Source organism: Triticum dicoccoides, chromosome 1B (assembly GCF_002162155.2).
Source record: "Triticum dicoccoides isolate Atlit2015 ecotype Zavitan chromosome 1B, WEW_v2.0, whole genome shotgun sequence".
Lineage (NCBI taxonomy): Eukaryota > Viridiplantae > Streptophyta > Magnoliopsida > Poales > Poaceae > Triticum > Triticum dicoccoides.
The window spans coordinates 73,363,582-73,381,237 of record NC_041381.1 but is presented as its reverse complement, the minus strand read 5'-3'; positions in this window follow the sequence as shown (position 1 = coordinate 73,381,237).

The following is a 17,656-nucleotide window of genomic DNA, read 5'->3' as shown; positions in this document are numbered from 1 at the left end:
GATAGCCGAACTATCATCATTGGCCGGACTCCAAGACTATGAAGATACAAGATTGAAGACTTCATCCCGTGTCTGGATGGGACTTTCCTTGGCGTGGAAGGCAAGCTTGGCAATACGGATATGTAGATCTCCTACCATTGTAACCGACTCTGTGTAACCCTAGCCCTCTCCGGTGTCTATACAAACCGAAGGGTTTTAGTCCTTAGGACGAAAAAACAACAATCATACCATAGGCTAGCTTCTAGGGTTTAGCCTCCTTGATCTCGTGGTAGATCTACTCATGTACTACCCATATCATCAATATCAATCAAGAAGGAGTAGGGTTTTACCTCCATCGAGAGGGCCCGAACCTGGGTAAAAACATCGTGTCCCTTGTCTCCTGTTACCGTCCGCCTAGAAGCACAGTTCGGGACCCCCTACCCGAGATCCGCCGGTTTTGACACCGACATTGGTGCTTTCATTGAGAGTTCCTCTGTGTCGTCGCTCATAGGCCCGATGGCTCCTCCGATCATCAACAACGACGCGGTCCAAGGCGAGACTTTTCTCCCCGGACAGATCTTTGTGTTCGGCGGCTTTGCACTGCGGGCCAATTCGCTTGGCCATCTGGAGCAGATCGAAAGCTACGCCCCTGGCCATCAGGTCAGATTTGGAAGTTTGAACTATACGGCCAACGTTCGCGGAGACTTGATCTTTGACGGATTCGAGCCACAGCCGAGCACGCCGCACTGTTGCGATGGGCATGACTTAGCTCGGCTGCCGGACAGTGCCTTGGAGGCCGCACGAGGATGGGTGGCTAGACACCGCCTTAGGGGCTGCTACCTCTACGGCGATGGAGCCGAATACCGACCCTGTTCCTTGTGAAGCTCGTGACTCCGAGGTGCCGGACTCCTCGCCGGGCTCCGAACCTCCCACGCCCCTACCAATCGAATCCGATTGGGCACCGATCATGGAGTTCACCGCTGCGGACATCTTTCAGCACTCGCCTTTTGGCGACATCCTGAATTCGCTAAAGTATCTCTCGTTATCAGGAGAGCCCTGGCCGGACCACTGTCAGGACGGTTGGGATGCGGACGACGAAGAAATTAAAAGCCCACCCACCACCCACTTTTTAGCCACTGTCGGCGACCTAACCGACATGCTAGACTTTGCTCCAAAGACATCGACGGTATGGACGACGATGCCGGAGACGACCAAGAGCCAGCGCCTACGGGACACTGGAAAGCCACCTCGTCATACGACATATACATGGTGGGCATCCCAAAGGATGGGAATGACGATGGAACAGCGGAGGAAGACCCCTCCAAGAAACAGCCTAAGCACTGGCGTCAGCGGCGCCGCTCTAAATCCCGCCACAACAAGAATGGAGATTCCGGCATCGGAGACAATAACACCCCGGACAGTGCCGAAGACAACCCCCTCCAGCAAGATTCAGCACAGGAGGATGAAGAAGCCAGCCCTCATGAGAGAGCGACAGACAAAGAGGTAGAGGACGATAATTACATGCCTCCCTCCAGAGACGAGGCAAGCCTCGACGATGACGAATTCGTCGTGCCTGAGGATCCCGTCGAACAAGAGCGTTTTAAATGCAGGCTTATGGCCACGGCAAGCAGCCTCAAGAAAAAGCAGCAACAGCTTAGAGCTGACCAAGATTTGCTAGCCGACAGATGGACTGAAGTCCTTGCGGCCGAAGAGTACAAACTCGAACGCCCCTCCAAAAGCTACCCAAAACGCAAGCTGCTGCACCGATTAGAGGAGGAAGCATAGAAACCTACATCACCAGCGCACAATACGGCCGACCGGCCACCTCGTGGCCGCGACAGAGAGGCCTCTAGGCCCTCCACTAAAGTCGTACACCGGCATCACTCGAAAAGTACGAAGCCACGGGGGAATGCGCCGGACTTGCGAGACATATTGGAGGATAAGGCAAGACAATCAAGATCGATCTACGGATCGCGTGGGCGCCCCACAATACGCGACGACAACCGTCACGCCGGATACAGCAATTCCGGCCGGGCCGAACACAGTAGATAAAGCTCGCTTGAGCTACGTCGTGATATAGCCGAATATAGAGGCGCCGCACACCCACTATGCTTCACAGATGAAGTAATGGATCATGAATCCCCGAAGGGTTCAAACCCGTGAACATTGAATCCTACGATGGCACAACAGACCCCGCGGTTTGGATCGAAGACTATCTCCTTCATATCCACATGGCCCGCGGTGATGATCTTCACGCCATCAAATACCTCCCACTCAAGCTTAAAGGACCAGCTCGGCATTGGCTTAACAGCTTGCCAGCAGAATCAATTGGGTGTTGGGAGGACCTGGAAGCCGCATTCCTTGATAACTTCCAGGGCACATATGTGCGACCACCAGATGCTAATGACCTAAGCCACATAATTCAGCAGCCAGACGAATCGTCCAGACAATTCTGGACACGGTTCCTAACCAAGAAAAATCAAATCATCGACTGTCCGGATGCAGAGGCCCTCGCACCCTTCAAACATAACATCCGCGACGAGTGGCTTGCCCGGCACCTAGGACAGGAAAAGCCGAAATCCATGGCAGCCCTCAAATCACTCATGACCCGCTTCTGCGCGGGAGAGGACAGCTGGCTAGGCCGCAGTAAAAACCTCAACAAAAATTCTGGCAGTCCGGATACCAAGGACCGCAATGGCAGGTCACGTCGCAACAAGCACAAACGCTGCATTAACGGCGATAACACTGAGGATACTGCAGGCAACGCCGGATTCTGAGGCTCCAAACCCGGTCAGTGGAAAAAGCCATTCAAAAGAACTACTCCGGGTCCGTCCAATTTGGACCGAATACTCGACCGCTCGTGCCAGATACACGGCACCCCCGAAAAGCCAGCTAATCACACCAACATGGATTGTTGGGTATTCAAGCAGGCAGGCAAGTTAATTGCCGAAAACAATGACAAGCGGCTGCATAGCGATGACGAGGAAGAGACCCGGCCGCCGAACAATAGAGGACAGAAGGGTTTCCCCCCACAAGTGCGGACGGTGAACATGATATACGCAACCCACATACCCAAAAGGGAGCGGAAGCGTGCACTCAGGGATGTATACGCGATGGAGCCAGTCGCCCCAAAGTTCAATCCATAGTCCTCCTGCCCGATCACGTTTGATCGAGGGGACCACCCCACCAGCATCCGCCATGGCGGATTCGCCGCATTGGTTCTAGACCCAATCGTCGATGGGTTTCACCTCACTAGAGTCCTGATGGACGGCGGCAGCAGCCTGAACCTGCTTTACCAGGATACAGTGCGCAAGATGGGCATAGACCCCTCAAGGATTAAACCCACAAAGATGACCTTCAAAGGCGTCATACCAGGTGTAGAGGCCAATTGTACAGGCTCAGTTACACTGGAAGTGGTCTTCGGATCGCCGGATAACTTCTGAAGCGAGGAGTTAATCTTCGACATAGTTCCGTTCCGCAGCGGCTATCATGCACTGCTCGGACGAACCGCGTTTGCAAAATTCAATGCGGTGCCACACTACGCATACCTCAAGCTCAAGATGCCAGGCCCTCGAGGAGTCATCACGGTCAACGGAAACACCGAACGCTCTCTCCGAACGGAGGAGTATACAGCTGCCCTCGCGGCGGAGGTTCAGAGTAGCCTCTCAAGGCAATTCTCGAGTCCGGCTGCTAAGCGACCGGACACCGTCAAACGCGCCCGGAGTAACCTACAACAAGATCACCTGGCACGTTCCGAGCACGCGTAGCAATGTGGCCCCAACCCCAGCCCTTGCAAAATTGCAAAAACAGGACTCTGCGAACATCACTACCCTCTGGAAATACCATGGGCAAAGGGGGAGGGGCACGACCACAGCGGGCCCAGAGTGCGGCTCAACCACACCAGTGGCTCCCAAATAGGTCATCATCTTTCTTTTTCTTTTTTTCCTCAGGACTCCGTTTACCAGAGGCCCTGTCCGGCAGTAGACCCCGCCGGACTCACGATACAACAGCCAAGGAAGAAGAAAGGCCACGACGAGTATCCAGGTGGTCTCCATTCCGAGCATTATACCTGTTTTATACACCATTCCGCAGCCTACCCCTGGAAGGGGACATGCTAAATAGTTCCACCCCTTGCTTATCGCACTATTTGTATCGTTCTGCATTCATGGCAGTATTTTTTGAATAAACAATGCATCGCTTTTTGCCTATAATTGCATTCCTTTCTTATACATATGTTCATTTATGACATGTTGCATCCGTACACTTTGGTACGGCTAAATACACCAGGGGCTTAAGTTCCCCACATTATGGTGTGATAAGTCCGAACACTTTCACAAGTGCGGCACCCCGAACTTATAGCATTATATGCATTGGCTCCGAATCATGTCTTGGGTCAATAGTTGGGTTTGCCCGGTTCCCATGTTTTGGTACCTTACGTTCCGTTATATCGGCTAAGGTAGCGGTGGGAGAACCACTGCGATTGTGCCCCAGTTGAGCTGGGCGAGCACCTCAGTGGAGAAAGCTAAAACTGACCGTCATGATGGGGCGAGAGCCGGTCGCTGTTCGAGAGGTTTTTCCGAGTCCCTAAAGACTTATGCCGCTTAGAGCGAGGAACCGGCTTTGTCCGGCCCAGGCGTGGATAGCACCCCGAATTCGGCCTTCCGAACACTAGGGGCTTCGCCGAAATTTAAAATTATAGAATTCTATGGCTAAGTGAGAGTGCTCAAGCATTATAAGTCCGGTTGCCTCGTTCGTTGTGTTGAGCGCCTCCCTAGATGGACCCAAAAATGGGAACAAGAGCGCTCAAGTTTATCCCGAACACCCCAGCACTCGTGGCATGGGGGCTGAAGCCGACGACTTGCCATCTCTCAGATTTGATAAACGGCCGCACATAAGGTAATATTTTAAATTAACAAGCGTTGCTTAGCGCATATGAACAAAGTTTTCAGCGCACAGGATAACAAAATGCGAGTCTACTCAAATATTACATCTTTGGAGCACTCACCCGCAATAATGCGGGCACCCTTCAGGACACCCTTATAATACACCTCGGGCGTGCGATACTCCTTGCCCGGCGGTGGCGCGTCCGTCACAAGCTTCTCAGCGTCCATCCTGCCCCAGTGCACTTTAGCACGGGCAAGGGCCCGACGGGCACCTTCAATGCAGGCGGAGTGCTTGATGACTTCAACCCAGGGACACGCATCCACCAGCTGCCGCACCAGGCCGAAGTAGCTCCCAGGCATGGCCTCTTTGGGCCATAGCTGAACTATAAGGCCCTTCATGGCATGTTCGGCCACCTTGTGGAGCTCAACCAGCTGCTTCAGCTAGTCGCTAAGGGGCACCGGATGTCTGGCCTCAGCATACTAAGACCAGAACACCTTCTCCGTCGAGCTCCCCTCCTCGGCTCTGTAGAAAGCGGCAGCATCAGACACGCTACGGGGCAGATCTGCGAACGCTCCTGGAGAGCTCCGAATTCGGGTAAGTAACAGGTAATTCACTTTTACATGCTTGCTTTGCATGAAGAATGCTTTACCCGCCGCTATCTTCTTCAATGCCTCGATTTCCTGGAGGGCCTTGTGGGCTTCGGCCTTAGCGGCTTTGGCACTCTCAAGAGCCGACGCAAGCTCGGACTCTCGAGTCTTCGAGTCACGCTCCAAACTCTCGTGTTTTTTCACGAGAGCCTGGAGCTCTTGATGTACCTCCGCCACCCGCGCCTCCTGCTTCTCTCGCCCGGCGCGTTTCGCGGCCGCATTGCGTTCGGCCACGGACACCGCCTCCCTCAGGGTCGCCACCTCATTCGTAGCCCCTGGAGTACCCATGTTATCCTTGTCATTCCTCTTGCAACCAAATCCTTTTTTGTAAGGTACAACTTTAATAAGGTGTTACTCACCTTCCTTGTCCTCGAGCTGCTTCTTGGCACGGCCGAGCTCACTCTCGGACTGCTCGAGGCTCTGCTTCAAGGCATTGACCTCCGCAGTCAGTGCGGCAGAGGTCAGCAGCGCAGCCTGCATTCCCATATTGACATATTTTTGTTAAGATTCCTGCGTATATCTTTTTAGATCCTTAGTACGACTTTTCTTTCCGAACACCGAACCGAGCATCAGGGGCTACTGTCTATGCAGTACTATTTTACATATCTTAAAATTCTTACCTCAAAGCGTGTTAGAAGGCTGCTGCAGGCTTCGGTCAGCCCGCTTTTGGCGAGCTAAACCTTCTGAATCACCGAACTCATGACAGTGCGGTGCTCCTCGTTGATGGAAGCACCGTTGAGCGCCTCCAGCAAGTTATCCGGCGCCTTCGGTTGGACGGAGGCCGCTGGCTTCACAGTCTTGCCCTTCTTATGAAGGGGCCGCCTGCCGGACTCCGGAACCATTGCAGGTTCCGGTGCGGAGTCCGGTCCAAAGTCCGGGAGGTTGCCCTGCGGCACCTCCGGGGCCTTCTCCTCCTGGTGGGTCCCTTTCTGGGATCCCACCTCGGCGTCGTCGGCGTCACGGGGGAGGAGGCGGTCGGAAGTGAAGTGCTATTCACATCCGACGTACCCAAGGACCCGCTCGACGAAGCGGGAAGATTGTCCTTGGGCGGACTACAGGGTTGTATGCGGCGTTAGAAAGACACCATGCGACAAAAAGAAAAATTATGAGTTGTTCAGGAGTCCGGATACTTACGATCTCGCCAGGGGCTTGGCCCTTGAGGGCCACTCCTCATCGCCGTCGTCGGCGTTGGTGGAACAGTCCGGGGGAAGGGTCCTTACCTTCTTGGACCCTTTGGCCTCCCCCGTTGGGGAGGCCTTCCTCTTCTTCTCTCCCCCCACTGGGGGAGAGGCCTCTTTCTTCTCCTCCTCGTCCTCGTGGGAGGATTCCGCCTCAGAGTCATCGGACGATGAATCCGATAACACCTGACGCCGGGAACTCCTCCGGGTTCCCGTGGCCGTCTTCTTGGCCTTCTTCTCCGGCACCACGTAAGGCGCCGGGACCAGCAGCCCAGTCAAACGGGCATTTGCTGGGTCTTCTGGAAGGGGAGCCGGACAGTTAACCTGTCCGGACGTCTTTTGTCAGGCCTGTTAAAGGTATTGGGAGCTTAGATCGCGCATAGAGTCAAACTATGAAAAGCAAGTGTCCCATAGAGGATAACATATCTTACCTCGCCAGCCGGACGCTGTGAGCTGAATCTGCGATCTTCGGTAGCGGATGCGGGAGCCTCGGCGCCCCTGAATAGCACCCTCCAGGCCTCTTCGTACATAGTATCGAAGAGCCCACTCAAGATCGGGTGCTGTGCCGGATCGAACTCCCACAAATTGAAGTCCCGCTGTTGGCAGGGGAGAATCCGGCGGATGAGCATGACCTGGATTACGTTGACAAGCTTGAGCTTCTTGTTCACCAGGGTTTGGAGACTAGATTGGAGTTTGGTCAGCTCTTCCGAATCGCCCCACAGTAGGCCCTTCTCTTTCCAGGAAGTGAGCCGCATGGGGATGCCAGATCTGAATTCGGGGGCCGCTGCCCATTCAGGGTCCCGCGGCTCCGTGATGTAGAACCACCCCGATTGCCACCCTTTGATGGTTTCCATGAAGGCGCCCTTGAGCCAAGTGATGTTGGGCACCTTGCCCACCATGGCGCCTCGGCACTCCGCTTGGCTGCCCTTCACAATCTTCGGCTTGACATTAAAGGTCTTTAGCCATAAGCCAAAGTGGGGCCGGATGCAGAGGAAGGCCTCACACATGACGATAAACGCCGAGATGTTGAGGATGAAATTCGGGGCCAGATCATGGAAATCCAGGCCATAGTAGAACATGAGCCCCCGGACAAAGGGGTGGAGTGGGAAGCCCAGTCCGCGGAGGAAATGGGGAAGGAATACCACCCTCTCATGGGGCTTGGGGGTGGGGATGAGCTGCCCCTCGTCGGGGAGCCGGTGCCCGATATCGCTGGACAAATATCCGGCACTGCGCAGCTTCTTGATGTGCCCCTCCGTAACGGAGGAGGCCATCCACTTGCCTCCCGCTCCGGACATGGTTGGAGAAGGTTGAGGTGAGATTTGCGGACTTGGGCGCTGAAGCTCGAGTGCGCGGAGATGGATAAGCAAAGGAGGAAGAAGGCGTAGGTAAAAAGGTGTATCCTTATCCCCTTATATATGGGCGGACGAAACTGTGCGTCCCCACCAGCCTGGTAAAACTCGCTTATCTCCCAAGCGCCACAATCAATGGCGCGGTTGGGTTACCCATGTCCGTATTGATGAGAATCCTGGAATAAGGGGACACGATCTCTGCTTCGACAAGACGTGCCAAGGAAACCACTTCGCCAAACGTGCTGAGGTGGAATAATAAAAATGATTCGAGTAAAGGCTTGGCCGTGGTGTGACGTCACGCCACGAAATACGTCAGCGGATTGAACTTGTGTAAATATTATTCTCTCTACGGAGGTATGTGGAATTTATTTTGCAGAGCCGAACACTATCCTTGTGTTCACAATCTTCTATGAATTATTCGGAGGAGGAACCCGCCTTGCAATGCCGAAGACAATATGCGCGCCGGACTCGTCGTCATTGAAGCCTGGTTGAGGGGCTACTGAGGGAGTCCTGGACTAGGGGGTGTCCGGATAGCCGAACTATCATCATTGGCCGGACTCCAAGACTATGAAGATACAAGATTGAAGACTTCGTCCCGTGTCCGGATGGGACTTTCCTTGGCGTGGAAGGCAAGCTTGGCAATACGGATATGTAGATCTCCTACCATTGTAACCGACTCTGTGTAACCCTAGCCCTCCCGGTGTCTATATAAACCGGAGGGTTTTAGTCCGTAGGACGAAAAAACAACAATCATACCATAGGCTAGCTTCTAGGGTTTAGCCTCCTTGATCTCATGGTAGATCTACTCTTGTACTACCCATATCATCAATATCAATCAAGCAGGAGTAGGGTTTTACCTCCATCGAGAGGGCCCGAACCTGGGTAAAAACATCGTGTCCCTTGTCTCCTGTTACCATCCGCCTAGACGCACAGTTCGGGACCCCCTACCCGAGATCCGCCGGTTTTGACACCGACAATAAGCTTAAGCGTTTCACAACGCGGTTGATGTAGTTGAACTTCTTCGCGCTTCAACTAATCAATTACCAAATGCACGGCACCTCCATGTTCTGCACAAGTTCAGCTCGGTGACGTCCCTCGCCTTCTTGATCTAGCAAGACATCGATGTTGTAGATGATTTGCATCGCCTAAGCACTACGAAAATATATGATCAGAGTGTAAACGATGGAAGGGGGCGCCGCACAAGGCTAAACAGTTGTCTGGTGTGTGCTAGGCACCCCGCTCCCACATATATATTGGTGGGAGGGAGAGGGGAGGCACCCAAGTAGGAGGAAGCCTACTTGGAGTCCCACCCAAGGCGCGCTCTCCCCATGCCATATATAACCGAGGGGGGAAGGAAAGAGGGGGGGAGAGGGAAGGAAGTGGGAATCCTAATCCACACTTTCCTTTCCCTTCTCCCATTTCATTATCCTCCTTAGGCCGACCCATATAGGGGGCACACCAGCCCCTTGTGGCTGGTGTGTTTCCCCTCTTGCCCATATCTTTTGCCGGGGGTGCCCGGAACCCCTTCCGGTGACCCGATAAGTACCCAGTACCCCCCGAAACACTTCCGATGTCCAAATACCATCGTCCTATATATCAATCTTTACCTCTCGACCTTTTTGAGACTCCTCGTCATGTCCATGATCTCATCCAGGACTCCGAAAAACATTTGGTCACCAAATCATGTAACTCATATAATACTATTTCGTCATCGAATGTTAAGCTTGCGGACCCTACAGGTTCGAGAACCATGTAGACATGAACGAGACACCTCTCTGATGAATAACCAATAGCGGAACCTGGATGCCCATATTGTCTCCTACATATTCTACGAATATCTTTATCGGTCAAACCGTTATGACAACATACGTAATTCCCTTTGTCCATCTGTACGTTACTTGCCCGAGATTCGATCGTCAACATCTTCATACCTAGTTCAATCTCGTTACCGGCAAGTCTCTTTACTCGTTTCGTAATACATCACAACGTGACTAACTCCTTAGTCGTTTTCTTGCAAGTTTATGATGTGTATTACCGAGAGGGCCCAGAGATACCTCTCCGATACTCGAAGTGACAAATCCTAATCTCGATCTATGCCAACTCAACAAACACCTTCGGAGATACCTGTAGAGCATCTTTATAATCACCCAGTTATGTTGTGATGTTTGATAGCACACAAGGTATTCCCCAAGTAACCGTGAGTTGCATAATCTCATAGTCGAAGGAATATGTACTTGACATGAAGAAAGCAATAACAATAAAACTGAATGATCATTATGCTAAGCAAATGGATGGGTCTTTTCGATCACATCATTCTCCTAATGATGTGATCCCATTATCAAATGACAACTCATGTCAATGGTTAGGAAACCTTTACCATCTTTGATCAACGAGCTAGTCTAGTAGAGGCTCACTAGGGACACGGTGTTTGTTTATGTATTCACACATTTATTAAGGTTTCCAATCAATACAATTCTAGCATGAATAATAGACGTCTATCATGAATAAGAAAGTATAAAATAACAACTTTATTATTGCCTCTAGGGCATATTTCCTTCAGATAGATCCCCTATACTTCTGGGTCATCAACAGGCCTCAAAGACACCGACTTCGACCGCAGTAGATTTTCTTCACTGACGCCATCTCACACCTCACCGAGGCTACTTTACCGAGCACATCATTGCACCTCCACCCCCGAGACCGTTGGTGCTTCATCAACGGTCTTGTCCACCACATCATAGCGCTCCAATACTGATACATCCATTTTGCATCATGTTTACCTACTGTTATTTACTATGTTTTTATGCATAATAATGCTTTTTGGAGTAATTCTAATGCCTTTTCTCTCATAATATGCAAGGTTTACACAAAGAGGGAGAATATCGGCAGCTAGAATTCTGGGCCTGGAAAAGCTATGTTGGAGTTACCTATTCTACACATCTCCAAATGAGCTGAAACTTTACGGAGAACTATTTTGGAATAAAAGAAAAATACTGGAGCAAATAACTACCAGAGGAGGCCCACCAGGTGGGCACAACCTACTTGGGCGCGCGAGGCCCCCCTGGTGCGCCCTAGTGGGTTGTGCGCTCCTTGGCCCACCTCTGGTGCCCCGCTTCTAGTATATAAGTCATTTTGACCTAGAAAAAAAGGCGAGGACTTTCGGGATGAAGCGCCACCATCTCGAGGTGGAACTTGGGCAAGAGCACTTTTGCCCTCCGACGGAGAGATTCCGCCGGGGGAACTTCCCTCCCAGAGGGGGAAATCATCATCATCATCATCACCAACAACTCTCGCATATTGGGGAGGGAAATATCCATCAACATCTTCAATAGCACCATCTCCTCTAAAAACCTAGTTAATCTCTTGTGTTCAATCTTTGTACTGGAACCTTAGATTGGTACTTGTGGGTGACTAGTACTGTTGATTACATCTTGTAGTTGATTACCATATGGTTTATTTGGTGGAATATTATATGTTCAGATCCATTATGCTATTTAATACCTCGCTCATCTTGAGCAGGATTATCATTTGTGAGTAGTTACTTTTGTTTTTGAGGTCACGGGAGAAATCTTGTTGCAAGTAATCATGTGAACTTGATATGTGTTCGATATTTTGATGATATGTATGTCATGATTCGCTTAGTGGTGTCATGTGAACATAGACTACATGACACTTCACCATATTTGGGCCTAAGGAAATGCATTGTGGAGTAGTTATTAGGTGATGGGTTGCTAGAGTGACAGTAGCTTAAACCCTAGTTTATATGCTATTCCGTAAGGAACCGATTCGGATCCAAAAGTTTAATGCTATGGTTAATTTTTTTTCTTAATACTTTTCTCATAGTTGCGGATGCTTGCGAGGGGGTTGATCATAAGTAGGAGGTTTGTTAAAGTAAGAAAGACACCTAAGCACCGATCCACCCAAATATCAAATTATCAAAGTAGCAAACACAAATCGAATCAACATGATGAAAGTGACTAGATGAAATTCCCGTATACCCTCAAGAACAGGCCTATCCTTTGCCACAAAAGGATTGGGCTACCTGTCTTCACTTTATATACCGTTACTGTTACTTGCTCGTTAAAAATTATCTTGCTATCAAACTATCTCTTACCGACAATTTCAGTGCTTGTAGAGAATACCTTGTTGAAAACCACTTGGTATTTCCTTCTTATATTCATTGGGTTCGACACTCTTACTTATCGAAAGGACTATGATTGATCCCCAATACTTGTGGCTCATCAAGGCTCTTTTCTGGCGCCATTTCCGGGGAGTGAAACACTCTTGGTAAGTGGAAATTGGTAAGAATAAATTATTACTACGTGCTGAAATTTATTGTCACTTGTTACTATGGAAAACAATCTTTGAGGGGTCTGTTCGGGGTATCTTCACCTCGACAGGAACCACAATTAGTTACCCCTCAACCCACTGCAACTACTGAAAATATTGGTTATGAAATTCCTTCGGGTATGATAGAACAACTGCTAGCCAATCCTTATGCAGAAGATGGAACTGAACATCCTGATATGCACTTGATATATGTAGATGAAATTTGTGGATTATTTAAGCTTGCGGGTTTACCCGAAGATGAAGCTAATAAGAAGGTTTTCCCGTTATCTTTTAAGGGAAAAGCATTGGCATGGTATAGTCTATGCGATGATATTGGATCTTGGAACTGCAATCGATTGAAATTGGAATTTCACCAGAAATTTTATCCTATGCACCTAGTTCATCATGATCGGAATGACATATATAATTTTTGGCATCATGAAGGAGAAAGTATCGCTCTAGTTTGGGGGAGGCTTAAGTAAATGTTATATTCATGCCCCAATCATGAGCTCTCGAGAGAAATTATCATTCAGAATTTTTATGCTCGACTTTCTCATGATGATCGATCGCTGATCGATACTTCTTGTGCTGGTTCTTTTATGAAGATGACTATTGAATTCAGGTGGGATCTTTCAGAAAGAATTAAACGCAACACTGAAGATTGGGAACTCGACGAAGGTAAAGAGTCAGGTATTAAGCTTGAATTTGATTGTGTTAAATCTTTTATGAATACTGATGCTTTTCACAAGTTTAGCACTAAATATGGACTTGACTCTGAGATAGTAGCCTCTTTTTGTGAATCATTTGCTACTCATGTTGACCTCCCTAAGGAGAGGTGGTCTAAATATCATCCACCTATTAAATAAGAAATTAAAGAATCGGTTGTGGTTAAAGATGAAACTATTATTTACTATGTTGATCTAGTTGTTCCTACTGCTTATACTGAAAAACCACCTTTCCCTGTTAAGATAAAGGAACATGCTAAGGTTTCAAACATGGTCAATAGAAGTAATATTAGAGCACCTAAACCTGCTGAACAAATAAAAGTAGAACCTAGTGTTGCTATGGTTAAAGATCTCTTAGTAGAAAATATCGATGGGCATGTTATTTACTTCTGTGATGAAGCTGCTAGAATTGCTAAACCCGATGAGAAAGATAAACATAGACCTGTTGTTGGCATGCATGTTGTCTCAGTCAAAATAGGAGATCACTATTATCATGGATTATGTGATTTAGGTGCTAGTGTGAGTGATATTCCTTTTACCTTATACCAAGAAATCATGAATGATATAGCACCCACTGAAATAGAAGATATAGATGTTACTATTAAACTTGCTAATAGAGACACCATCACACCACTTGGGATTGATATAGATGTTGAAGTCTTGTGTGGGAAAATAAAATATCCTACCGATTTTCTTGTTCTGTGTTCCCCACAATATGACTTTTGTTCGATTATCTTTGGTAGACCTTTCTTGAACACTGTTAATCCTAAAATATATTGTGAGAAACAAACCGTCAGTGTTAGTTTTGGTGATGAGGCTCATGAGTTTAATTTTCTAAGTTTAGTAGAAAACCTCATAAGAAAGAATTGCCTAGTAAGGATGAAATAATTGGTCTTTGTCGGGTTACACAAACATGGGCGTATGTTTCCCCTGACTTGTGCATAGACAATGAGCCACCAACCCAGCAAGATTACAGCACCCAGGACCAAACCAAGCACAAAGAGATCAGCTCTTTGAAGAATCAAAGTGCAAATCAAGAAGACCAAGTCAAACCAGAGAATCAAGATACCACTGCGGGAAAACCTACCTTCCTGGGCAGGCGAGCCTGGCGAGGTCGGGTCTACCCCGAAAATAAGCCTCGAGATCATTCCGGAAGGCCTGCCGGGGCTTACGGAGGCAAGCTACTCCACAAGACTCCACCGCACAACCTCATAGCAATGCAAGTTATCAATCAAGTGGGGTATCAATATTCCAAGTGACTAAGTGTCTGTTCTTCGCCACATGGCAGCCACTTTCTACAGAAACCACCTCCAAATGACACCCGTAAAACGACGTGTCATGCAGGTAGGAGAGAAGGTTGCCGAGCAGCCCGGCAAGGCTTGCCGGGCAGGCCCTGATGTGACGCTAAGCGGTGCATTTAATGCGCTCTGCCCTGTCTGCAGAGTTAGGTATGATAGAATTGTTTGCTATATAATCAGTGCATAATAACTGATTTGCCACTGTGGTGGCCCTTTGATCTATAAAAGGATTCAGACCCTTGTACACCCGTACGCGTGTAACTGCTCTCGTCCCAAGGCGACCCTGCCATGCAGGAGCACTGCGTTTCCACCACCATCAATCCATAGGAGCAGGAGTAGGGTTTTACGACTTACGGCGGCCCGAACCTAGGTAAAATCGCCCGTGTGATCTTTGCCGTGTTGGGCGACGCTCTCAACTCTTGGTGCAATGTGCTCATCCCCCTCGCCGAACCACAAGGGGCTCATGGCCCCATAGGTGGCCATGTTTTCCCATGACATTCTTGCTTCTATTGTCGTGCCCCCTACTTATCCACTAGAACAATATTTGTTAGACCACGAAAATGATATGCATATGCATGAAAGAAATGAAATAGATAAAAAATTCTTTGAACAACGACCTCTGTTTAAACACAATTTGCCCATTGAAACTTTAGGAGGTCCACCTCCACCTAAGGGTGATCATGTGTTTAATTAACAATTGCCAGACACTTTGAAATATGCTTATCTTGATGAGAAAAAGATATATCCTGCTATTATTATGCTAACCTTTCAGAACATGAAGAAGAAAGATTATTGAAAATTCTAAAGTAGCACCGAGCTGCTATTGGATATACTCTTGATGATCTTATGGGCATTAGTCCCACTCTAAGTCAGCACAAGATTAATATGGAACTTGATGCTAAACTCGTTGTTGATCACCAACGATGTTTGAATCCTAAAATGAAAGAAGTGGTAAGAACTGAAATATTAAAGCTTCTTGAAGCTGGTATAATCTATCCGATAGCTGATAGTAGATGGGTAAGTCCCTTTCGTTGTGTCCCTAAGAAGGGAGGTATTACTGTTGTTCCTAATGATGAAAATGAACTCATTACACAAAGAATTTTCACTGGCTATAGAATGGTAATTGATTTTAGAAAATTAAATAAATCAACTAGAAAAGATCATTACCCTTTGCCTCTTATTGATCAAATGCTAGAAAGACTATCTAAGCACACACACTATTGCTTTCTTGATGGATATTCTAGTTTTTCTCAAATACCTGTTTCACAACCAAATCAAGAGAAAAACACCTTTACTTCTCTTTTGGAACTTATGCTTATAGACGTTTGCCTTTTGGTTTATGCAATGCACCTGCTACCCTTGAACAATGTATGACTGCTATATTCTCTGATTTTTGTGAAAAGATTGTTGAGGTTTTCATGGATGACTTTTTCGTTTACGGAACTTCTTTTGATGATTTCTTAAGGAACCTTGATTGACTTTTGCAGAGATGTGAGCAAACTAATATTGTCTTAAATTGGGAGAAGTGCCACTTTATGCTTAATAAGGTATCTTTTGGGGCATAAAATTTCTAAACAAGGTATTGAGGTAAATAAAGCTAAAGTTGATGCAATTGAGAAAATGCCATGACCTAAAGATATTAAAGTTATTCGTAGTTTCCTTGGTCATGCTGGTTTCCATAGGAGGTTTATTAAGGACTTCTCTAAAATTTCTAGGCCTCTTACAAATCTTTTACAAAAGGACGTCCCATTTTTTTATGATGATTGTGTAAACGGGTACGGCGAGGTGCTATACAAATGGTTTTTAACCCCTTTCCGCGATGGTGTTTTAAACCGTCGCCAAGTGAGCGACTATGATAGGAGGGTCCTTCCCACACGACCCAGAAACCATCGGGGATAGGGATCCTTGATGCATACAGTTGTCCGTACTAAACAGCTTCTGATATCCTGAATATCCAAAACGCTCCATCCTTGCAACTCGTTTGTGCTTGCATTGCCATCACAGTCGGTATTCTGTGGTGATGCATTTATGATGCGTGACCTATCACAAAGAGTTCACGATTATAGAAGCAGACAATCACACACATTTACTTTTCCTCGACTCTATGTGATTCGATGTAAGAGCGCACACAGTTCTCGCTATAAAACTTTATGCAAAGCTTGAATACATCCCACACGATTCATCTGTCGTACCTGTGTCGAATGAAGACATATCGCACGTGTTCTTCTATGACCAAAACTTTGCGATGCGCACAACATCATAAACATTCCATAATTGCGAAGCGTGTGTGATAAGGTGACTATCGCAAATATTTAATAAGAAAGAACTATGTGCGGTGCTATTGTTAATTGCACACGTTTTTTCTTGGATGACCGTGTGTGTAGTAGAGATTGATTGCACACGTAGTGGATCCTAAAAACGTGTCTGATCCCCACGTCTATCACAGACGTTTCGCTTTCTCAAACCATGTGCAGTGTAATCCCTACTTTAAATATCACATGTTTTGAATTTGCAAGTAGGCAATCACTTATTTCATATCCAACCATGTTTATTACAAATAATGGTTCAACCATGAATGCATAATTCGATGCACAGGTACATATACTGAAGAACTACAGAAGCACCAAGTGAAGAATGATGAACCACGGTTGTACTAAAGACTATACAGAGGCGAAAGACATTCTGATTGTTAGAGAAGGTGAAGCGGAATGCCCATACTATGCCCTCCTCCATGCGTAATGCGTGCATGACTCTAGGCCAACCCCTTGTGATGGATGCCCGTCCATCCTTCACGTCTTCATTAGGACTTCTCGATGCTCCTTGTAGTCTGGATGAAATACTTTAACCTTCATTGTGTGTCCACCAATCATGTACTTTTCAAGGTAATCTTGAGTGAACTACTTCGGGAACCACTACGAATGAAAAAGATTCGGACATTATTGTCTAACAACTCATTTTGGGGAGTAAAAAGAGAAGGCCGCAGAGTTTGTAGTTACCGGCCTACAGGTCATTGTTGTGTTGGATAGAGCATAAACAAATAATTTGCTTGCCACCGTTCGTATCTTTTTGCTAATAATCCTTATCAGTTTCCTCACTTGATGCTTGTTCATGAATATCTCATTGCCCCATACGCAAAAATGGTCGATGTGTGGATCCTTGCCAAGGGCATATGTACCTACAAGCAACAAGTCGTTATTAGAAGCGAACAAGTATCTAGGCATCGATCTATATGCACTACATTATGGAACGACGGGTGGGGGGGAGTAC